The 23217-nt window shown below is 34.0% G+C and overlaps 2 pseudogenes; both read right to left on the bottom strand.

Annotated features, from left to right (window-relative positions):
- Positions 1-1968: 1968 nt before the first annotated feature.
- Positions 1969-3032, bottom strand: LOC120171062 (annotated as a pseudogene).
- Positions 3033-8885: 5853 nt separating this feature from the next.
- On the bottom strand, positions 8886-9775 carry LOC120171061 (annotated as a pseudogene).
- Between the last annotated feature and the right edge of the window lie 13442 nt (positions 9776-23217).

The following is a 23217-nucleotide window of genomic DNA, read 5'->3' as shown; positions in this document are numbered from 1 at the left end:
ACTCCAGGATCGACCCTTACTCTCCCTCCTACAATTTTTTATTTATTTCTTTTGAGATTAAAAAAATTATTTAACAGTAAAACGATGCTTTTCAAATTGGTGTCGTTGCTGGGGACTTCGACAAAAGTTATTTTTTTTAATTTGTTTTTGATTTATGACTAGACAAAACACGGGCGACAAGTAGATTTTGAGCCTAAGATTGAAGCGCTAGCCCAGAGAATACGTGGACTAACACTTCAGGAAATGTGGAAACAACAATCATATCTAGAGTCCATGTGGATCAACACTTACTCTCTCAACTACTATTTTTTATTTATTTATTTTTAAATTAAGGAAATTATTTGATAGTGAAACGATGCTTGTCACTGTCTGCAGCCAATCGCCACTTGGCATCGATCATCTTTCGAAACAAAATCGATACCAAAATGTTCTCATTTGACTCCTCCTTCATCTTATATGATTAGTTTTCCATTAAACACACTGAAAATTGACGAAATTAAACACAAAACATCTATCATTTTTTAGATGTTTGGAGATTTTATTAGATTTTCGATATTTGGGGTGTTTGTTTAAAAATCTTAATGTTGAAAAGCATTTTTTTCGAGAAGACTAACAACATACCTCAAAACTAGTCTCATCGAATCGTCGATCGATTATTGAAAGAGATCAGAGTATTAATACGTTGAACTTTTAAATGGTTTTTCGTCGATTTTGAGTGGATTTCATGGAAAACCAATCATAGGAGAAGAAAGATGAGTGAAATAAGAACGTTTGGTATTGATCTTACTACGACATATGACCAATGAACGATAGTGCTTGGCTGTCGGCATCGGCTAAAAAGTGTAGTGGTAAAAAAGAAAACTATTAAAAAGCTCGTTGGCAAAATCGCTACACCCTAAAAGTTTAGTGTTTAATACGACATCATTTTAAGCATCGAAATAATAATACCAAAATGGCGTTGTTTTGGTGTGGCATGCCACATCAACAACCGTTAGCTATGTTATCCTCCCTTCAGTGACTTAACAGAGAAGTGGCATAATTGAATGAAAAACTAAAGTTCAGTGCTATAATTGGTAAAAAGGAAAGTTCAATGGTTATCGCGGTCGTCTTTCGATTGGGCCCGGAATTGGGCTTCGACTTGAATGAAATGGTTAAAGTCGCCACCGATCATTTTAAAAAATATTTAGGTTGATCGGACACCATCTTACCTGATATGTGTTTTACCAAAAATGTATCGGGTTCGGGAGTCAGTTACAGTCAATGAAGGATTAGCACCCTTGTACTGACCTTTCGGTACCAATTAATTTGTCGGTTGTCTTAATTGCGAAAAAATTAGAATTAAAATTTAAAAACCCGATTCGAATTGCTTACCTTTGATCGATTTAAATTACTTACTGAAAAAAAGTCAAAATATTAGATAAAAAATAATAAATAAATATTTAAATAAATCAAAGAAGAAAAAAATAATAAATAAATAATGATGATAAATCAAAAGAAAAAATAATAAATAAATAAATAAACAATAAAAATAAATCAAAAGGAATAAAAAATATAAAATAAGAAAAAATATATTAAATAAATTAAAATAAAGAGAAAATGTAAAAATAATAATAATAATAATAAAAGGATAAATCAAAAGGAGGAAAAAAGAATAAATAGAAAATAAAAGAAAAGGAAAAATAAGAAAAATATAAAAGATGTTAAAAAATAAATAATATATAAAAAAAAGAACAAAGAAAATTATAATAAAATAAAATAGGCAAGAAAATGAAGGACTAAACAATAATTAACCCAAAACATTCATGCCAAATTAGTGACCAAAACATAAGATACACAAATCCAAGGGTCAAATTCGAATATTAACAAAAAAACATAAACATAAGAAAACAGGAATGAAATGTAAGTACTGAAACTTTAATGCTCAAAATAAAATAAGGCAAAGGTTCATTAAGTGGCTAGAAAATAAAATTACAAAAGAAGAGGAACCCTAAGTATATTTTTCCCATAATTCTGAGTGACAAAAGCATGAAGCATCATGGAAACTAGGGACCTAGTACCAAATTTAGCACAAGCCAGAAGAACAATTACCCTTACCAACAACGATTAATTAAATGCTTCCAAAACAACTGCATCCCATGAAATATACCACAAAATTGAGAAAATCGAACCTACGACAGTACCCACAATAATTTGATTGATCGTATGAAGCTTTTGTGACACTCAAAGCCATGAAAAATATGAACCAAATTCCAGAGCCAGAACATAGATGCTCACTGAAAATTCATTAATTCCCAGCCATTCCAAAATTGAAGCTATAGTGAAGACGACAATGAAGAAAATCGATTGGGTATGAGAATATGGCATCCCCGGATCGGACTTAAGCCCTGCAACTGGCCGCTCCTGGTTCAGAACGCGTTTCAGCACAACCGAGAGCAACACATTCACAATCGAACCCATCGCCATCCATAAAGCCTCGGCGTCATGCCTCCAAAGTATCACCCCACCGAACAAAGCCGCCACCAATCACTTGCTCAGACGATTCAAAGTGGCCTTGAAACTTTGGACCCGAATTGATCCACCTATGAGACTTCCTTGTTCAACTTCGAGCACCTGAATACCATCGTCTCCGTCCCTGTAGTCCTTTAACACCAAAGTTTTAATCATAGTTCTTGGACGGTCCCGCAACCCAATTTTCTCGGTCAAAATCCCTCCAAGAAAACTAGTTTCCGGGTTTGGAGACAAAGGGAAAATTCTGGGTCGAAGGGTTTATAAAGCTTAAGTGAAGAATTACGGTTGAATTAAAAAGAGTAGGGGCTGGAAAGGAGTTGAAATCGAAGACATGTTTGTGGGCGACGATGAAGGAAAATGAATTACAAGTGTAGATTAGATGCATGGTTTTATTTAATGAAATTTGTGAGATTTCTGTAAAACGTGTGGACTGTGGTCACGGAAGATGATGGTTCTTTATTAGTGTAATAAATGGATGTGAAAATTCCAAGGAGGATATAACCCTAAGTATCGAAAGCTATTGTTGGTCTCATACGAACGACCCCTTCTATCCCAGAAGCTTTCCCCTCCATTTAAGCTTTCGTTTCTGATCCCCAATCAAAAAACTCCCTCCTTGATTTATGGTGGCATGGTAGTGGTGGAAGGGTAGTGGAGTAGTGGGGTCAAACATGGTGTCTAAAAAAATAAAAAATATTTATGTTAATAATAATAATAATAATAATAATAATAATAATAAATAAATAAATAATATTTTTTTAAAACTCGGACTAAAACGGGTGTCTAAAACTGCCCCTCTTTGCATATTTTTGTGTTAACAAGGATAGAACAAACACGAAAAAGGACAACCAGTTTTTTTTCGGTTCTCTTTTTCTTGATTTGATTTGGGGGACGACATGCTCATAGGTAATGAAGAGGTCTGGTCGTCTAAGGGTGATAACACGGTTCCTGTGACACTAGGTTGGTTCATTGGGCACGATATCATTCTTTGTAAAGTTGAAATCGTGGACCTCTTGGGTTTGATAACCCTCGTTGTTTCAAAGTATCAGGAAGTAGCTCCTGGATTGTCTTCTAGCCCAATACACTTTGTTGTGAAGCTAAAATTTGACCTGAATGAAATAGGTTTTTCATTGCTGTGTCACAGATGACTCCTTCGTCGTTAATTAGGGTCAATCTTTTAGGTACGATATCCTTCGTTGTGAAGTCGAAATCGGGATGGCTCATTCTTCGTGAATTTGAGCCTTGAATTGTATATCCTTCGTCGTGAAGTTGAAATCCAAGAGTTGCAGTTGAAATCGGGATGGCTCATTCTTGTGGGCACGATAACCTTCCTCGTGAAGTTGAAATCGTGGATGGCTCATTCGGTGTGAAGTTGAGCTTTGAATTGGATATCCTTTGTCGTGAAGTTGAAATCCAAGGGTTGCATTGCTACTTGTGGGCACGATATCCTTTGTCGTGAAGTTAAAATCGTGGATGGCTCATTAGTTGTGAAGTTGATCTTTGAATTGGATATCCTTCGTTGTGAAATTGAAATCCAAGGGTCGTATTGATGCTTATGGGCTCGATATCCTTCGTCGTGAAGTTGAAATCGTGGATGGCTCATTCGTTGTGAAGTTGAGCTTTGAATCGAATATCCTTCATCGTGAAGTTGAAATCCAAGGGTTGCATTATTGCTTATGGGCATGATATCATTGGTCGTGAAGTTGAAATCATGGATGGCTCCTTCTTTGTGAAGTTGAGCTTTGAATTGGATATCCTTCTTCGTGAAGTTGAAATCCAAGGGTTGCATTAATGCTTGTGGGCACGATATCCTTCGTCGTGAAGTTGAAATCGTGGATGGCCCCTTCGTTGTGAAGTTGAGCCTTAAATTGGATAACCTTCTTCGTGAAGTTGAAATCCAAGGGTTGCATTGCTACTTGTGGGTATGATATCCTTCGTCGTGAAGTTGAAATCGTGGATGGCTCATTCGTTGTGAAGTTGAGCTTTTAATCGGATATCCTTCGTCATGAAGTTGAAATCCAAGGGTTGTATTGCTGCTTGTGTTGTTTCGAGTCCAATATCCTTCGTTGTGAAGTTGAAATTGACTCTGAATGAAACTGGAAAGTTGTTTGTTGAGTCCAATATCCTTCGTTGTGAAGTTGAAATTGACTCTGAATGAAACTGGAAAGTCGTTTGTTGAGTCCAATATCCTTCGTTGTGAAGTTGAAATTGACTCTGAATGAAACTGGAAAGTTGTTTGTTGAGTCCAATATCATTCGTTGTGAAGTTGAAATTGACTCTAAAAATTGCAAAATTATGTATGCAAAAAATGATAAATGTGATCCTCTTAAGTATATCTATGATGCATGCAATATGAATTAGCTCTTGTTTTATCTCCTTGGTGGAGTCTCGTTCTTTGTCTACCGATCTGGTCCTTGGAATCGATCATGCCCCATTTCTTCTTGGGTTACAACCTTTCAAATTTGAGACTGTCTTGTTTGAAATTTTTTTCTCTTATTTTATAAGGGGAAAAAGGTATGAGAATATAAGAATTCTTTAAAACGTTGCCCCTTAATTCAAGTTTACAAACGAATCAAATCAAAAACATGAGTTCAAAGAATATCAAAGGAATCAATTTCTCTTTTAATGTTTTCAGAGTTATAGCTCTTTGACAAATGTTCAAGTTGATAAGTTGGTTTTAGGTTGGCCTCCTATTTTCTAAGGTTTCAGCCATTAAAAAATATTTTTTTCTGTCATTACAACATGCCTTTTTCTTGGCTTGGCATTTTAATCAGATGCGCACAAAATGACTCTACTAACATAATCAATCACTAGACCTTCTATTTCGGTCCTCTAAAATCTTCCATTTGTTCAAGCTTTGTAGGTTCTTCTAACAAAGGCAGTGCAGAAACATCGCTTTAAAAATGAAATTTCTGAGTGCTCGTGTGAAATTGATTATAACAGGTGTTCCTTAACTCCCTTAGTCCATCATTACCGAAAATTTCTTGTTTAAATAAATTTGATTTAATTTGTCATTGTCTGGCTAGCCGAATCCATAAAGCCGGGACGTTCAACCAATTGCTTTAGAGGGACAACTTAATATTATAATCACTTTTAACAGGTTTAATTGAAGGGGTGTATCTCATCACAAAGTCTTCGGCCTGACAAAAGCAGTGGAGCAAACACCGAATTGCCAAGTGTCCGAACAATGTCATGGTTTGAATATAATCTATTCATAAAGCCAGGACTTTCGAGTTTCCTCTATAACCGATTGCCTTAGTGGAATAGCTCATCTTTACGGATTTAATTTCTTAAGATTGTAAAGAAGAACCTGTTATAGTCTAGGTGTTTGTTGAAAGTCAAAAATTTTATCTTTAGAGTTCAATTTCCAAGCAACTGACCTAAACTAGATTCACCTACTCGACTATTCCATCTGTAAAGATCATTGAACGTCTTAAATAAAAAGTATAGTAATGTCATTTGCAAAAGATATCCCATGTTGTTCGCACCTATGCACACCTAAATACCAAGCCTCTTTTTTTCCCCTTATAAGAGGAAAAGGCTATATTGGTTATTTGCAAGAGAAGGGTATAGTGTTTGAGCATATCTTCTTGGGTAAGGTCAAAGTCCTTGTTTTACTACTTTTAAATCATGTTACTTTGTTAAAGATCTGTAACTCCAATCACTTACAAACTCAATTCAGTTGATATTCAAAGAATTTCAAGTTGTATATTTGATTCAATTTAAATATCCTTATAAAAAGAAATATGTCAAAGTTCAAAAGCAAGTTACAAAAATAAACATGAGAAAGTAAAAAAAAACAAGTCTAAACAGGATGCTGCAAAACGGAATAAAGCCTCAATAGGGTGCCCCACTATTTCTATAATGTCGAAGATTAGGGTATTCATCTGTACTTGCTCCCCATTTTTCAACCTTTTTACTTGTTGAGGCTCCTTTTGATGTACCCTCAGATGCACAAATTTCTACTTCGAGAATGTCCTTGCTTTCATCGTAAAATTCCCGCTATTTTATGTTTGAACGAGTCTTATATGGATGAGGTGTCTCCAACTCTTGATAGTTAATGTGAATGAAAAAAATGCGAGATATGCAAGAATGCATTATGTATGAAATGTGCGAGGCATTGATCCAAAAATGTGTCTGTTATTATAAATAATCCTTATTGGGGACAAAAGTGTTACTTCTTAGGAGACAAAAAACATTTTAAAGGTATAGACCTCGAACACCTTCTGAAAGGTTGATTCGTCTTTCGCCTTTTTTCTGTCACCAATTGAATACCCTGTCGAAATGTTCGGCTTATCTGGCTAAACTGTGCAAGTAACGAGCTGCTTGCTCTAAAAAGTCTCGAATGATCGCATCTCTGGTTTTTATTCTTTGGAAGCCTCCATTGAAGGGAGCTATCTTAAACTCACTTGGATTTGTCAACAATGGCATGTTGTCTTTGAAAGGACTCCCCATGTCAGTAACCTTTTTCTCGTATTACCCCTACAATTTTCGCCAACTCAAAAAGTTGACTTTCGTTGAGCTCAGTGTAACTTCCGGTCTATTCTGAGTCCTTCACCAGGCAGCAAAGTGGTGTACTCTTCGATCGCGGGCATCACATTTTCTTACAGGAGTCTTTTCTGACCATAGCAGGACTTCTGAGCTTTTCATCTCTTATATTATAATCCCTTTGTCCATTAATGCAAAATATTTACATTTAACGAACACGTTTTTGGTAGATCAACACCTCTTTTGAATGATGCAAATGATAAAAATAAAATGAAAGAAAAAGTTAGTGGGATAATGATAATAATCAAAACAATAATGAAATTAAAAAAAATCCTACCCCACATGATATCTACCCCCACATGCTTATTATTCCTACCCGGATATGATCTCTATCCCACATGTTAATTTTGAACCAGTCCTAATTGCATAAATTTCTAGTCTACATGCTTTGAACAGGAAATAAAGTAGGAAATAATATCAAAGCAGTCTAGGGTTTGAAATGAGGTTTTGTGGTGGGCTCTAATTCTTTGTAGTCTCCCGATTTAGGTTCTAAAAAAAAGGTACCCGAGCTCTCCTTGCTGGTGCCCCCTTGAGCTTACCAGTCCCTTAGTCCTAAGCCCATTACAAGCTTATGTGGACTAAGTTAAACTCGAGATGAAATATTCCCTTATGCTCGCACGGTGAATAAATTCACACGAAGACATAAAGTATATGAATCCCGAATGTTACTTGCTAGGCCCGCACGAAAAATAAATTCTCACGAAGGTGTCGCTTTCACCCCCACTTAAAAAGGGTTTGGAGCTCGCGTATAGAGTATGAGATGAAAATTTTAAAAATCTGAAATCATTGAAAAAACGTTAGTACAACTATTTATTTGAAAAATAATCAAAGATAAATAATCACAATCAAATATATAAATTAAAAATTAAATTTATAATTTTTAGTCAAAAAGACAACCGAAAATTAATTCTAACTTGACACACTTACTTATCCCCAGCATAATCGCCAAGCTGTCGCGACCGTCATTCGGTTGGACTCGGAATTGGGCTTCGACTTGAATGAAATGGTTAAAGTCGCCACCGATCATTTAAAAAAATATTTAGGTTGATCGGACACCATCTTACCTGATCTACGTTTTACCATAAATGTATCGAGTTCGGGAGTAAGTTACAGAAAAAGAATGATTAACACCCTTGTACTGCCCTTTCGGTACCAATTAATTTGTCGGTTGTCTTAATTGTGAAAAAAATTAGAATTTAAATTAAAACTTAAATCCCGAGTCGAATTTCTTACCTTTAATCGATTGAAATTACTTACTGAAAAAAAATAAAAAATAATAGATAAAAAATAATAAATAAATATTTAAATAAACCAAAGAAGAAAAATAATAATGATAATAAATCAAAAGAAAAAACAATAAATAAATAAACAATAAAAATAAATCAAAAGGGATAAAAAAATAAAATAAGAAAAAATATTTTAAATAAATCAAAAGAAAGGGAAAATGTAAAAATAATAATAATAATAATAAAAGGATAAATCAAAAGGAGGAAAAAATAATAAATAGAAAATAAGAGAAAAGGAAAAATAAAAATAATAAAAATAATAAGAAAATATAAAAGATGTTAAAAATAAAAAAAATATAAAAAAAAAGAACAAAGAAAATTATAATAAAATAAAAAGACATGAAAATGAAGAACTAAACAATAATTAACCCTAAACATTCATGTCAAATTAGTGACCAAAACAGAAGATACACAAATCCAAGAGTCAAATTCGAATATTAACAAAACAAACATAAACATAAGAAAAATGACTGAAATGTAAGTACTGAAACTTTAATGCTCAAAATAAAATAAGGCAAAGGTTCATTAAGTGGTTAGAAAATAAAATCACAAATAATGAGAGACTCTAAGTGTATTTTTCCCGTAATTCTGGGTGACAAAAGCATGAAGCATCATGGAAACTAGGGACCTAGTGTCAAATTTAGCACAAGCCAGAAGAACAATTACACTTACCAGCAATGATTAATTAAATGCTTCCAAAACAACTGCATCGCATGAAATGTACCACAAAATAGAGAAAATCGAACCTACGACAGCACCCACAATAATTTGATTGATCGTATGAAGCTGTTGTGACACTCGAAACCATGAAAAATATGAACGGAATGCCAGAGCCAGAACGGAGATGCTCACTGAAAATTCATTAATTCCTTGCCATTCCAAAATTGAAGCTATAGTGAAGACGACAGTGAAGAAAATGGATTGGGTATGAGAATATGGCATCCCCGGATCGGACATAAGCCCTGCAACTAGCCGCACCTGGTTCAGGACGCGTTTCAGCACAACGAGAGCAACGCATTCACAATCGAACCCATCGCCATCCATAAAGCCTCGGCGTCGTGCCTCCAAAGTATCACCCACCGAACAAAGCCTCCACCAACAACTTGCTCAGACGATTCAAAGTGGCCTCGAAACTTTGGACCCGAATTGATCCGTCAATGAGACTTTCTTGTTCAACTTCGAGAACCTGAATACCATCGTCTCCGTCCCTGGAGTCCTTTAACACCAAAGTTTTAATCATAGTTCTTGAACGGTCTCGCAACCCAATTTTCTCGGTCAAAATCCCTCCAATAAAAACTAGTTTTCAGGGTTCGGATACAAAGGGAAAATTCTGGGTCAAAGGGTTTATAAAGCTTAGGTGAAGAATTACGCTTGAATTGAAAGAGTAGGGGCTGGAAAAGAGTTGAAATCGAAGATATGTTTGTGGGCGACGATGAAGGAAAATGAACTACAAGTGTAGATTAGATGCATGGTTTTATTTAATGATATTTGTGAGCTTTCTGTGAAATTTGTGGATTGTTGTCAGAGAAGATGATGTTTCTTTGTTAGTGTAATAAATGGATGCGAAAATTCAAGGAGGGTATAATCTAAGGGTGCGTTTGGTTTACGGAATATAAGATTATTTATATTTTATGTTTGGTTGGTTTAGTAAGAATGTAAGATTACCGTGTTTGGTTAAAGAAATAAAATATTATTGAAATGTATATTTGACCAAATTGTCCTTATTATATATTTGTATAATATTACAAATTTTAAAATATTTATATATTTTCTTTAAAAAATTAAATTTATAATATTTATATAAATTTTTTTACAAAATTAAAAATATAAAAAAGGTTTAATGAAATGGTAATTTTTTTTAATCTCTGAACTTCATATAAAATTTTAATTATAGAATTTTTTTTGTAAATCTAAAATAATTTAAGAATAAATTTGTAATTTAACTTTCGTAGAATTTTTATTATTCAATGATAGAAGAAGAATATTTTTGAAAAAAATAAAAATTTAAGGGCATTTTAGTCCGAAACGCCGGTAATGTTACAATACCTAAGGAAATGGAGGTAATGACATTCTCGGTAATATACCCCAAAAAATCTACTATTGATAATAAAACATTACCGGAAATGAGATTCCCGGCCAACCAAACATATCCTTGAACCAAACACCCCCTAAGTATCGAAAGCTACTGTTGGTCTCATACGAACGACCCCTTCTATCCCAGAAGCTTTCCCCTCCATTTAAGATTTCGTTTCTGATCCCCAATCAAGAAACTCCCTCCTTGATTTATCGTGGCATGGTAGTGGTGAAAGGATAGTGGACTAGTGGTGGATTAGTGGAATTCAACATGTTGCCTACAAAAACAAAATAATAATAATAATAATAAATGATATTTTTTAAAAAATCTGAACAAAAACATGTCTCTACAATGGTATAAACAAGTTAGTGGGTAAAGCTTAATGGTAGCTGACGTAATTTACCCTTTTTATTAATATATAATAATGATATATTTATATTTTTATTAATATTTAAATATGATGTGTAATATTAAAAAAAAAACTCTTCATCGCCCCACCCTCACCCTCCTCTAGGGGTGTGTATTATCGGATATCGGATGATGTCCGATCCGAATATCCGGATCCGAATATGATTTTTTTTTTACAAAAAAATTTAAAAAAAATCAATATAATAGAAGCATTAATTAACATAAAATTAAAAGTTTAAATACTAAAACTGAAAATTTAGATACTAAACACGTAAATTATCCCATTGTTATTCACAATCTTCCGGTAAAACTGGTGAGATACTTTACAACACAGCAGATTTGCAAATGCTATCACACCAATAATTTAATCATAACAATTTCTCAATTGACAACTGAAAATAATGGTATTTCTTTGTTCCAGCATGCTAAAGGATATGGAAGCCATAAATTTTAGATGTTCACAAGGCTGAAAACTCAACTTCCTGGTTGCAAGGCCTATATGCAACATATGTGTTATCGTTTGAGAAGGAACCTAGATTAAAGCAAGTAATTCCAATATATTTGAATACCTTATGCTCACTTCTATCGGCTAGCCCATTTCATAAGTATAAAATTATTGCTTCACTTCACTCTTAAGACAACAATAAAAGACAATTGCAATCAACTTGAAAAAAAAAGAATTGGAACATTTTGTGTAAACTATGATATTAGGGTTTGAATTCATTTAAAACAATAAGCGAAATTTTAGGCGAGAAGTAAAAGGAAATGGCAGAACAAGCCCAAACAGCTCTGGGCTAATAATATAGCCTAATTTTTTCGGGTTTTCGGATAATCCGAAATTGGATTTTGATCAATCCGTATCCGATCTGAAAATTCGAAAAAAATTTCAGATACCCGATCCGAACTATCCAAAAATTGAAAAACGGATCGGATCAACGGATCGGATCGGTCGGATCGAATTTTTTTGCACACCCCTACCCTCCTCTCCCACATCCCACCCCACCCTACCCTACCCTCCTCTCCCACATCCCACCCCACCCTACCCCCACAGCCTCCTTCCACCATCTTAATCACCCCCTTAGAACCATCATTGTTCCATCTAAACTATGTTAAAGCCCCTGAACTATATCATTGCCATCATTGTCTCCCAACCGAACCAATTTTCTCAATTTCAACAGACTTTTTTGTCAACTTCAACATCTTTAACAGCATAAAAACACTTCCTTTTGAATAAAATAACTGCTTTTTAACATCCATTGCAGCACCAATACTTAAATCAACTTCCTCTACTCTATCAACGATTGTCACTGCCTTTAAGCTTCGGTTATTTCCTGAGCAAGATAAAAATTATCTAGATCAACATTGTTGTAACCACACACAGAGATATATATAACAAAGAATACACTCACACCGTAACTCTCTAAGCGCTCAGCCACCACCAAAACACAACAAGCAACCCAAAAAACAAAGAGAAATAGATAAGGGAATGAACATTTACCCCTTTGTCGTTCAACTTTCGTGATGGCGGAGGACGATGTGAAATGGAGATGGTGAAAAGTAAAAAGAAAGAAAGAAAGAAAGAATGAAGAGAAAATCAGAATACTCCGAAAACAAGACAATCCAATAGTGCGACGACAAGATCGTGAGAAAAGAATCTAAATAGTTTTGAAATTTATTCGTCGATGATGGGACATTTCTCGGTGGCCGATGGTGTTTATAAAGACACCAACATGATGACCGGGATTTGGGACGGGGATGGTTAATGTTGAAGACAGAAAATGGGGGAGAGATATGGCGTGATGATCATGATTTAGATAGAGATGAGGGGAGGAGGTGGAGAAAAAGAAAGAACGAACAACAATAAAAATAAATAATAGAAAGAAATTTATCTTTTGTTTCTATAAAATTGATATAGTTTTGATCTAAATTTGGTTTTTTAAAAAATCCAAAACTACATCGTTTTAGTATAAGTTTACATGTTATAATATCGTTAATTATTTGACGGATGAATTATCAAAGTGTATAAAGTTTAATAATTAAATTAAAAAAATTAAAAGTACAATGAGTGAAATAAGTGAAAGAGAATTTCAGTGATGATTCGTGTAATTTACTCTTACTTAAAATGAAATAATTATACCTACATTATGCTATATCGATATGTATGATCGTGTTTATATATATATATTATAGTACTAAAAAGATATAATATATACGCATCATCAATGTGTAAAGTGGCTTCTCGAGATCATGGATCTTTCTTATTTTAGGATAACAGCTTTCCTTAAAGCACAAAATCGTGTAATCCAATGTTGTTCTGTATGAAAAATGGGCTGCAAAGATTAAATAAGTGAATAAGCAAGTGGATTAAAATAAGCAAATAAAAAATTCAACGAAATAATCCTTTACAATTATACCTTCAACCCTTTGCAACCATGGTGGCAATGAGCATCTAGATTCCCACGATGGTCCAACATATTGGGCCAGTGCCGAGCAAGTAGGGCAATCACCTATGCTACTTGGTTTAATTTATTATTGTCCATTTCAAAAATAGAGTTTTTTGCTTAATTTTTTACTTCACCAAACTACTATATCCCAATAACTAGACATGGGCATGAGTTGAGTTTTTGATCAATCTGATTCGACTTGGGAAATATACATCCTTCGCTCAAAACTCAATTTAGTTCGAGTTTAGGGTGACTTCACCCAACTCGAAACTCGACCCATCTTTTAAGATAAAACTTGAACCCAATCTGACACTAATACATTTATAAAAAAATTCTTAATTTTGTTCGATAAAATAAGAAACTAATTGAAAATTAATAATAATATAAAGTGATATTATTTTAGTTATGTCAAAATATAAGGTATAATTATGTTATTTTTCGGCTCGAATCGAATAAGATATGGCCGGGATCCATGGGATCCCCCATCCCTACAAATAACATAAATGATTAAATCATTGATTTAATATTCATAATTTTCCTCGCAGTTTAAACCAAATCATTTTTAAAGTTCAAAACTTTCATCGTAGTAAATCAAATAGGTACTTGTCAATTGTCTGCAATGGTGGCGAGAGGGACGATGACGATACGATATGCCCGCGAGGGGGTAACGTGCAGTTGGTATTGTTGTTTGTTGGAGAATAAGTTAACCTCACCACCAAGTGGTGGATCCACGTATAATTTAAGATGAGTAAGTATCCATCATGAAATTTGAATTTTCTTTGATTAATTATCAATTTTATATATTATGAAATTTTATTTGTGTGTATCACATACAAAACTTTTGTATTGTTAATATACATATTGTCGTAACCGGTTTTCGTCCGGGCAAAAATTTTGTTGGTGGAAAAGATTGTGAATAAATGGTTTTCAATGAAATGTTTTGGAGTCGCCGTCAACCTTTTGGGTTATGTATGTTGAATACTTAAAAATCATCTTTTAAAAGAGTTTTTAAGAAAACATCATTTAAAAGATAAACCAGTCTGCGTATAATCAAAAATTCATTATTTTTAGTAATAAAAAAGGGATTCATAGTCGATTACGTTTGGGGAAGAATTAGCATCTCACAACGCCCAAAATTGGTACACGTCAATTATAAATTCTCTAGTAGAGGAAGTTCAAGAATTCGAATATAAATTTAATTTACGATCTTATTATTTCAGATTCAATCGCATAATTCTATGAAAAAATATAAAATGTTTCAATATTTCCAATTGCAGAGAAACTAATCCCTAAATTATTTTAGGACGAATATTTCTCTTTCCAACTGAAATAATAAGAATGTGATAATTCTTCCAAAGAAATCATATTAAACTAATTTGATATAACCAAAACTAAAGTAAGTATGTTTTTTTAGGTTTTTATAAGAAGTGTATTTATTATTTTAAAATATTAGAATAGGACATCTAGTTATTCTAAGACAATCATTTTTTTAATATTTAAAAATAAATAAATATTTAATTAAATATATTCATATGACTAAAATGAAAATAAAATAAAAAGTAATAATTAAAATACTTAATTTAAAATATTGAAACATAAAGGGTAAAAATAAAAATAAAATAAAATTTCAATTAATAGTTGAAAAATAACAAAACTTTAGGATTAAATTGCAAAATATATAAATTAATGGCCCTAATTCGAAACATTATGAAATATAGGTATTATTAGTGTAATTTAGAGATAATCAATTATTCAGGATTAAAATAAAAATTATTAAAACCTAAGGGACTAAATATGGTATTTTACCCTAAATATATATAAATACTGGGAGTGACTAAAATATAAATTAAATAAAATTAAAAAAACAAATCGAAATGCACATAAATTGATTTCAGTGACTAAAATGTAAAGTGTATAGCATACAGGGAATTCAGACATAATTTACCCATATATGAAATTACACAAACACCCCTCCCCAAAACGACGCCGTTCAGGGAGGGGTATTTAAACCCGAAAATCGGCCCTAAGGGCCAATCTCTCTTCATTTTTTTCATTTTGATTCTCTCTACAATTCCCTCTCCAGAGGGAATTCGGCCACCGCCAGCCGCCTTGCTCTGGCGCCGATGACCACGGTGGTTGGAAATTACAAAATTACCCCAAATCGTAGATCTCCCCAACCTAAAGCTAAATCTGACCTTTATTTTTCCTAAAAGCCCTTAGATCACCATAGATCTAAACAAAACCGAAAGTTTTACCTCGGTTTCAACGACGGTTTCCTGCGACATTATATTACTATAGCGATAGCGGGTAAGTTTCTTATCTTTTCATCTTGTTTTTGCTTTTTGTTCTCTCTCTTCCTTGTTTTGTTTGGTGTGTATCTTAATTTTTGTATTCATGTTCTTCTTTGTAGGTTCAGTGGCCTTATTTATAGGCCACCACGATGCTTCTCTTGGACTGGTTAATAGAGCGGAGTTTGGTGAGTCACCGAAGCTATGGTGGTGACTCACCTTAGGGCTGCGACGTGTGAGGCCATCCTAGCATCTTTTGGAGGCATCGGTTGAGGCGACGGTGGTGTTGCAGCGGCTGGGTGGAGCATCTGGCAGCGGAGCGACGGTGGGCTTATCATATGGCTGAGGCGGCGGCCGAACATAGCCCTACTGTCGATAGTAGTTTTCGTCTAAGTGACATTTTATATACGTTATTATAATATAATAATATTATATATTAATATTATTATATTTAGCCCGAAGTCTCGGCTACAAAGTAAGGCATACAAACCCAAGTTATAAGCCCGGTTACAACCCAACTCAGGCTAGGTCTAGATTTGTGTTGAAACATTTTAATATTTCGATATAACAAATTAAGTTAAATGGATTTTAAGATTTTCCAAATGATTTTCTAAGTATATTCGATATAACTATTCGAACATCAAAACATTACTCCAAATATTTCAAAAATCATTTTTGATCCTTACTTAAGTGTAAAATTAAGTTTTAATCATAAAACAATTTCAAAATAATTTTACAAAGTATTTCGAACCAATTCAAAGCCAAAAATTCCAGATTGCTCAGAGGGAACCGATTCCCCCCATAGGAGGAACCGATTCCCCCCTGAATGGTTTGGCTCTGAGATTTCCAGAATGCTCGGAGGGAACCGATTCCCCCCAAGGGGGTACCGATTCCCCCTATTCAACGGTCGAAATATTTGAATTTTACACTTAGGGAACCAATTCCCTATGAGAGGGAACCGATTCCCCCCACGCTCCAAGCTGTTTTATTAAATGTTTTCACACTAAAACGGCTATAATATCTTCTCTAATTATCCCCAACATTCAGAAGTGATCCAAGGTGTATTTAAGCAAGCTTAGAAGCCATTGATCAACAACAAGAAACATCAAGCAACTAGAATCAAGAGAGAATCAAAGAGAAAGCATCAAACCTCAAGTTTGAGCATTTCAAGCCTATTTTCATTCAATATTCATTTTGCTTTCAAGAACACTTTTTGTGCTCAATTGTATTCATCTTTGAGTGTTCTTTTCTTTGTTCTAGAATTGTGCAAACATTTTACCTTGTGAGGTTTTCTTGTAATTTTGCAAATTTGTAATCTTCTCTTTGAGAAAAGAGTGTTCTCAAGAGTTGGGGTATACTCTTGAGGGAATTGTAAGGTTATCTCTTTGGCCTCAAAAGAAAGAACAAATTAGTGAATTGTTGGAAAATCCTTAGTGTGGATAGCTAAGGTAGTGGACGTAGACTTTGTTTGAGAAAGTCGAACCACTGTAAATCGCTGTGCAATTACTTTCAATTTTCTGCAAAAGCTTCCACAAAATTTTTATTGCCAATTCACCCCCTCTTGGCCAATTTCGTCATTCGATTAACTCAACAATTGGTATCAGAGCCTAACTCATTTGAAGGTTTTATCGCCTCTTGAGTCGATTCGGGAAGAGTTATATCGATTATTAAAGTCATCAATGGCCTCCGCTTCAAACTTCGACTCCGGTCTCGATTCGATGCCCGTCAACAAACCTCCTTTCTTCAATGGAGCTAACTACGCCTATTGGAAGAATAGAATGATGTACTTCATTCAAGCAAGTGACATGGGAGCATGGAATGCCGTAGAAGATGGATACATTAAGCTATCACTCATCCAAGGTTGTGGAGTGAAGGAGATACAAAATGTTCCAGCTCAACTCCAAAGCCATCCATATTATCTTTTGTGCTCTTGGACCAGATGAATACGGAAGAGTTTCATCGTGTACAACCGCCAAAGAAATATGGGACAAGCTTTAAGTCACACATGAAGGTACCGATGAGGTAAATAAATCAAAAATTAGTATTCTAACGCATAGCTATGAAAATTTCAGGATGAAACCAAATGAAGACATCAAAGCTATGACGGATACATTTTCAACGATTGTCAATGGTCTCAAATCATATGGAGAGATCATCTCAAATGAAAAGCTTGTGAGGAAGTTAGTCTACTCCCTCCCAAAATCATGGCAATCAAAGAAGACGGCAATCATCGAGTCTAAGGACCTATCGTCCTTAACTCTTGAAGAACTTATCGGTTCACTCCTCACTCATGAGATGATGCTTGAAGATGAGGTGGACCTTGATAAAGTTGAAGAGACACCAAAGGAGAAGGAGAAGAAGAAAAACATTGGAGTTGCTCTCAAATCCACAAAAGATGAGAGTGATTCTAATGATGATGATGATGACGAGGAAATGGCATTGTTTGCCAAACGGTTCAGAAAAATGATGAGACCTTACCAAGGAAGAAAATTTAAACGAAACGAAGGCCTCAAAAATGAACCAAAATAGAAGGACCCAATCATTTGCTATGAATGCAAAAAGCCGGGGCATGTCAAATATGATTGCCCACAATTGAAGAAAAAGGGTCAATCAAAGAATAAGCACAAGGCTCATGTGGCTACATGGAGCGATGAAGAAGGTTCCGATGAAGAGGAACAAGAAGTAGCAAACTTGTGCTTGATGGCATTCGGGGAAGATTCTAAGGTAACCTCTAACTCATCCGATTTTGATGATTTATCTTATGATGAGTTATTTGAGGAGTACAATGGGTTGGCTTCGGATTATGAGAAATTGTTTTTAAAATATAAAAATGATGTTTCAAAATTGAAAAATGAAAACAAACTCATATCCAAAACCAACAACGATCTTGAAAGTAAAATCAAAAATTTGAAAAATTTAGATTTGCAAAATTTACTTTCAAAGATCAATGATGATCATCAAAAGAAATTGATGATCTTAAACTTCTTTTGATAAAGTTGGAACAAAACATTTTGAAAAAGGTGGAAATTCAAAATCCAACTTTGTTATAAAAAGTTTTAGAAACTACAATCATAGATCACCTCTAATGGAAAAATCATTAGAAGTGTGTGGGTTCCTAAGGAACTCATTACTACTAAAGATAAAATATCCTACACAAATGGATACCTAAGGGGACTAGGATTTTGGAAACTAATGAATATGGACCCAAAAGAATTTGGGTACCAAAAATCAAAATTAATCTATGTTTGTAGGGAAAGGAGCATTGCTACAAGGCACGGGAAACAAATTCAAACTCATGGTACCTTGATAGTGGATGCTCAAGACATATGACCGGAGACAAAAGCCGGTTCATTGAGCTTAACGCCAAAAATGGAGGAGAAGTGACTTTTGGTGATAATTCAAAAGGTCACATTGAAGGTATTGGTACAATAGGTAATACCTCTTCCATACAAATTAAAAATGTTTTATATGTGAATGGATTAAAGCATAATCTATGAGTATTAGTCAATTATGCGATAAAGGATTCAATGTCTTATTTGAAATTAATGGTTGTAAAGTCATTGACATTGCATCTAATCGGATTATGCTTGTTGGTCATAGAATAGGAAACATTTACATGGTGCATTTAGATTCTATTGATATGACTAATTTGTGCCTAGTTGCTAAGGATGAACATGATAGTTGGTTATGACATAGGAGACTAGGTCATGCTAGTATGAGTGTTTTGCAACGGTTAATTCAAGGAGACTTAGTAAGAGGGTTGCCCAAGCTTAAATTTGATAATGATAAAATCTGTGATGCTTGTGCTAAAGGAAAACAAAAACGAGTTTCTTTTAAATCTATTAATGATGTATCAACTAGTAGAGTATTACAATTGATCCATTTAGATCTTTTTGGGCCAACTAGAACTACTAGCTTGGGAGGAAAACAATATGCATTTGTCTTGGTAGATGACTATTCTAGATATACTTGGGTTCTATTCTTAAGTACTAAAGATGAAGCATTAGAAAATTTCATCACATTTTCAAAAATAATCCAAAATGAAAAAGGTTACTCTATCACTAGTGTTAGAAGTGATCATGGAACTGAATTTGAAAATCTTGGATTTATTGAGTTTTGTAATTCTAATGGTATTAGCCACAATTTTTCAGCACCTAGAACCCCTCAACAAAATGGAGTTGTTGAGAGGAAAAATCGAACTTTAGAAGAAATGGCTAGAACCATGCTTTGTGAAAATAATTTGCCAAAATATTTTTGGGCGGAAGCCACAAATACCGCTTGTTATGTTGTAAATCGAGTAATGATTAGGCCAATTTTAAAGAAAACTCCATATGAAATTCTCAAAAATAAAAAGCCTAACATTAGCTATTTTCATCCTTTTGGATGTAAATGTTTTGTTTTAAACAACGGTAAAGAAAATCTTGGTAAATTGATGCTAAAAGTGATGAAGGAATTTTTCTGGGTTATTCCTTAAATTCTAAAGCTTATCGTGTATTTAATAAAAGAACTTTAGTTGTAGAAGAGTCTATACATGTTGTTTTCGATGATAATCCCCTTCCGAGGAGGGATTCTTGTTAATGATGATGTAGGTATTGTACAAGCAAATGACGTTAGACATGACGTTGGAGAATCATCATCAAAGGAAGAAACAAAAGATGAGGAAACTCATGATCCCCTCGAGAATCCAACCATTGAAGAAAGGGAAGTATCTTTTCCAAGAGAGTACAACTATGTCAAGGATGGTGAAATTATAGGTGATCCATCAAAAGGGGTAACTACTCGATCTTCTCTTAGAAATATCTGTAATTATGTTGCATTTATTTCATGCATAGAGCCTAAGAACATCAAAGAAGCATTAAAAGATGAACATTGGATTATGGCTATGCAAGAAGAATTAAATCAATTTGAGAGAAGTAAAGTATGGACATTAGTTGAAAGGCCTAGTAATAAATCTACTGTAGGTACTAGATGGGTTTTTAGAAATAAACTTGATGAAAGTGGTAATATAGTGAGGAACAAGGCTAGACTTGTTGCTCAAGGCTATACTCAAGAAGAAGGCATAGACTATGATGAAACATACGCTCCCGTAGCTAGGATGGAAGCAATTAGAATGTTATTAGCATTTGCATGTTTCAATGAATTTAAATTATATCAAATGGATGTTAAAAGTGCATTTTTAAATGGTTTTATAAAAGAAGAAGTGTACGTGGAACAACCTCCAGGTTTTGAAGATTCAAATTTTCCGGATCATGTTTTAAAATTGACAAAAGCTCTTTATGGTTTAAAACAAGCTCCTAGAGCTTGGTATGAAAGATTGTCAAATTTTTTAATTGAAAAAGGTTTTTTAAAAAGGAAAGGTTGACACTACATTGTTTTTAAAAAGAAAAGGTAAAGATTTATTAGTAGTTCAAATTTATGTTGATGATATAATATTTGGTTCTACTAATGATGTTCTTTGTCAAGAATTTTCTAAGCTAATGCAAAGTGAGTTTGAGATGAGCATGATGGGGGAGCTCTCATTTTTCTTGGGACTCCAAATCAAACAAAGAAAAGATGACATCTTCATTAATCAAGCTAAGTACGTCAAAGATATGCTCAAGAAATTTGGACTGGAAAATGGGAAACCTCATAACACTCCAATGAGCTCTTCAACAAAGCTTGACTTAGATGAAGGAGGTAAATGTGTAGATGTTAAATTATATAGGTCAATGATTGGCTCTTTGCTTTATCTTACTGCAAGTAGACCGGACATTATGTTTAGTGTTTGCTTATGTGCTAGATTTCAATCATGTCCTAAGGAATCACATTTACTAGCTGTTAAGAGAATCTTTAGATACCTTAAGGACACTCCTAGTTTAGGACTTTGGTATCCTAGAGACTCTAGCTTTAGCTTGCATGCCTTTTCTGATGCGGATTATGGAGGATGCAAATTAGATAGGAAAAGCACCTCCGGTACTTGTCAATTCCTTGGAAATATGTTGATTCTTGGTTTTCAAAGAAACAAAATTGTGTTGCATTATCCACCACTGAAGCGGAATACATTTCAGCCGGTAGTTGCTGTGCACAAGTTTTATGGATGAAACAACAACTTTTTGATTATGGAATTGAAGTAGGTACTATTCCTATCAAGTGTGACAATACTAGTGCTATTTGTCTCACTAAAAATCCCATCCAACACTCTAGAACTAAGCACATTGAAATAAGACATCACTTCATTAGAGACCATGTCACTAAGGAAGATGTAGTTCTAGAATTTGTTGATACTTTGCACCAATTAGCGGATATCTTTACAAAACCCTTAGACAAGGAAAGATTTTGGACACTTAGGAGAGAATTAGGTTTGACCAACCTATCTTCACTTAGTGTTTAAAATAATTTTAGCACTTTTAATAAATCTTGAAAAATGCTTATAATAATAATTTTTGATTGCATTCTTGCTATTAGTTAGGGGAGTTTGTGATTCTTAGTGAAAATTAATTTTATGTTCAAAAATCGATTAAAGATTAATTTAATTGTTTGAACATAATTAATTTTTGATATATGAGTTGCCAATACCACTAGAAAAGATTAATTTAGCATTTTGTGCTTAAAAAATCGGATTTTAGCATTTTGGTGCAGAGGGAATCGATCCCCCCCTGAGGGAACCGATTCCCCCTTTGAAGGGGAACCGATTCCCCCCACAGGGGAATCGATACCCCCCTGGGGTTCTGTTAAAATCGACAGAACACCCCCAAAATCCCAAACCCTCATTTTCTCTCTCTTCCGCCGTTCTTCACCTCCTACACCCTCAAATCTCCATTTTTGTCTCAAATCGACGATATTAATCGGAATTTACTTCATATATCATCTTCTAAACCTGTTGAAATCATTAAAGTCGTGCAAACAACATCTAAATCCCCTCAATCTTCATCTTTCAAGGTAATTTTTCTAAACTCTTTATTTCATTATTTTTGAACATAGGATTAGTTTTAATTAGTTCTAGGTTGAAATAGTGATCGGGCATTGATTATTTAGTGATTAGAAACTAGATGTTACAACTAATTTCATCAAAAACACAAGAATTTTTCAATTTTTTTTAATTTTCGAAATAAAAAAAAATGTTATTTTTCAAATTATTGTGTTTTGATTAAATTATGTTGTTATTATGAAAACTATACATATATTGTTTCTCAAAACCATATTTTTCAAAAGTTTCTCAAAAACTTTGCCCATTAGGATGATTTAGAGAACCTTGAAATATTGAGGACTCAATTGAGTTTGGGATTAATTGAGTTGCATACATTTGTTTTAAAATTGCAGGTTATTCTATCTATTCCGATTTCCTTCACCATGTCAAATCCTAAACGTCCTAGGTCTTCATCTAGTCGTTCTAGTCGTCAACCAAATCCACCTCCAAATCCTCCTTCTATTCCAATTTCTAATCCCAATCCCACTGATCCTAACTTGACTATTCAAAATTCGTGTTTTAATCATCTTGGGTCTATAAATCACCGATATTGGTATTATCAATATTTCGATTCTTACAAAATCCGGGAAGAACGTATTCCTTCTCGTCAAGCTATGTTAGCTATCGATTTTAAATATCTTCCCATTTTACAAGAATGGAAATTTGATAAACTATTTGATCTTGAACCCATCGTTTACCATCAACTTGTTCGTATATT

Source organism: Hibiscus syriacus, unplaced genomic scaffold, assembly GCF_006381635.1.
Source record: "Hibiscus syriacus cultivar Baekdansim isolate YM2019G1 unplaced genomic scaffold, ASM638163v2 tig00111810_pilon, whole genome shotgun sequence".
In the NCBI taxonomy this organism is placed as follows: Eukaryota; Viridiplantae; Streptophyta; class Magnoliopsida; order Malvales; family Malvaceae; genus Hibiscus; species Hibiscus syriacus.
Note: the sequence above shows the minus strand (reverse complement) of the source record. Positions and strands in the feature narration are given on the sequence as shown.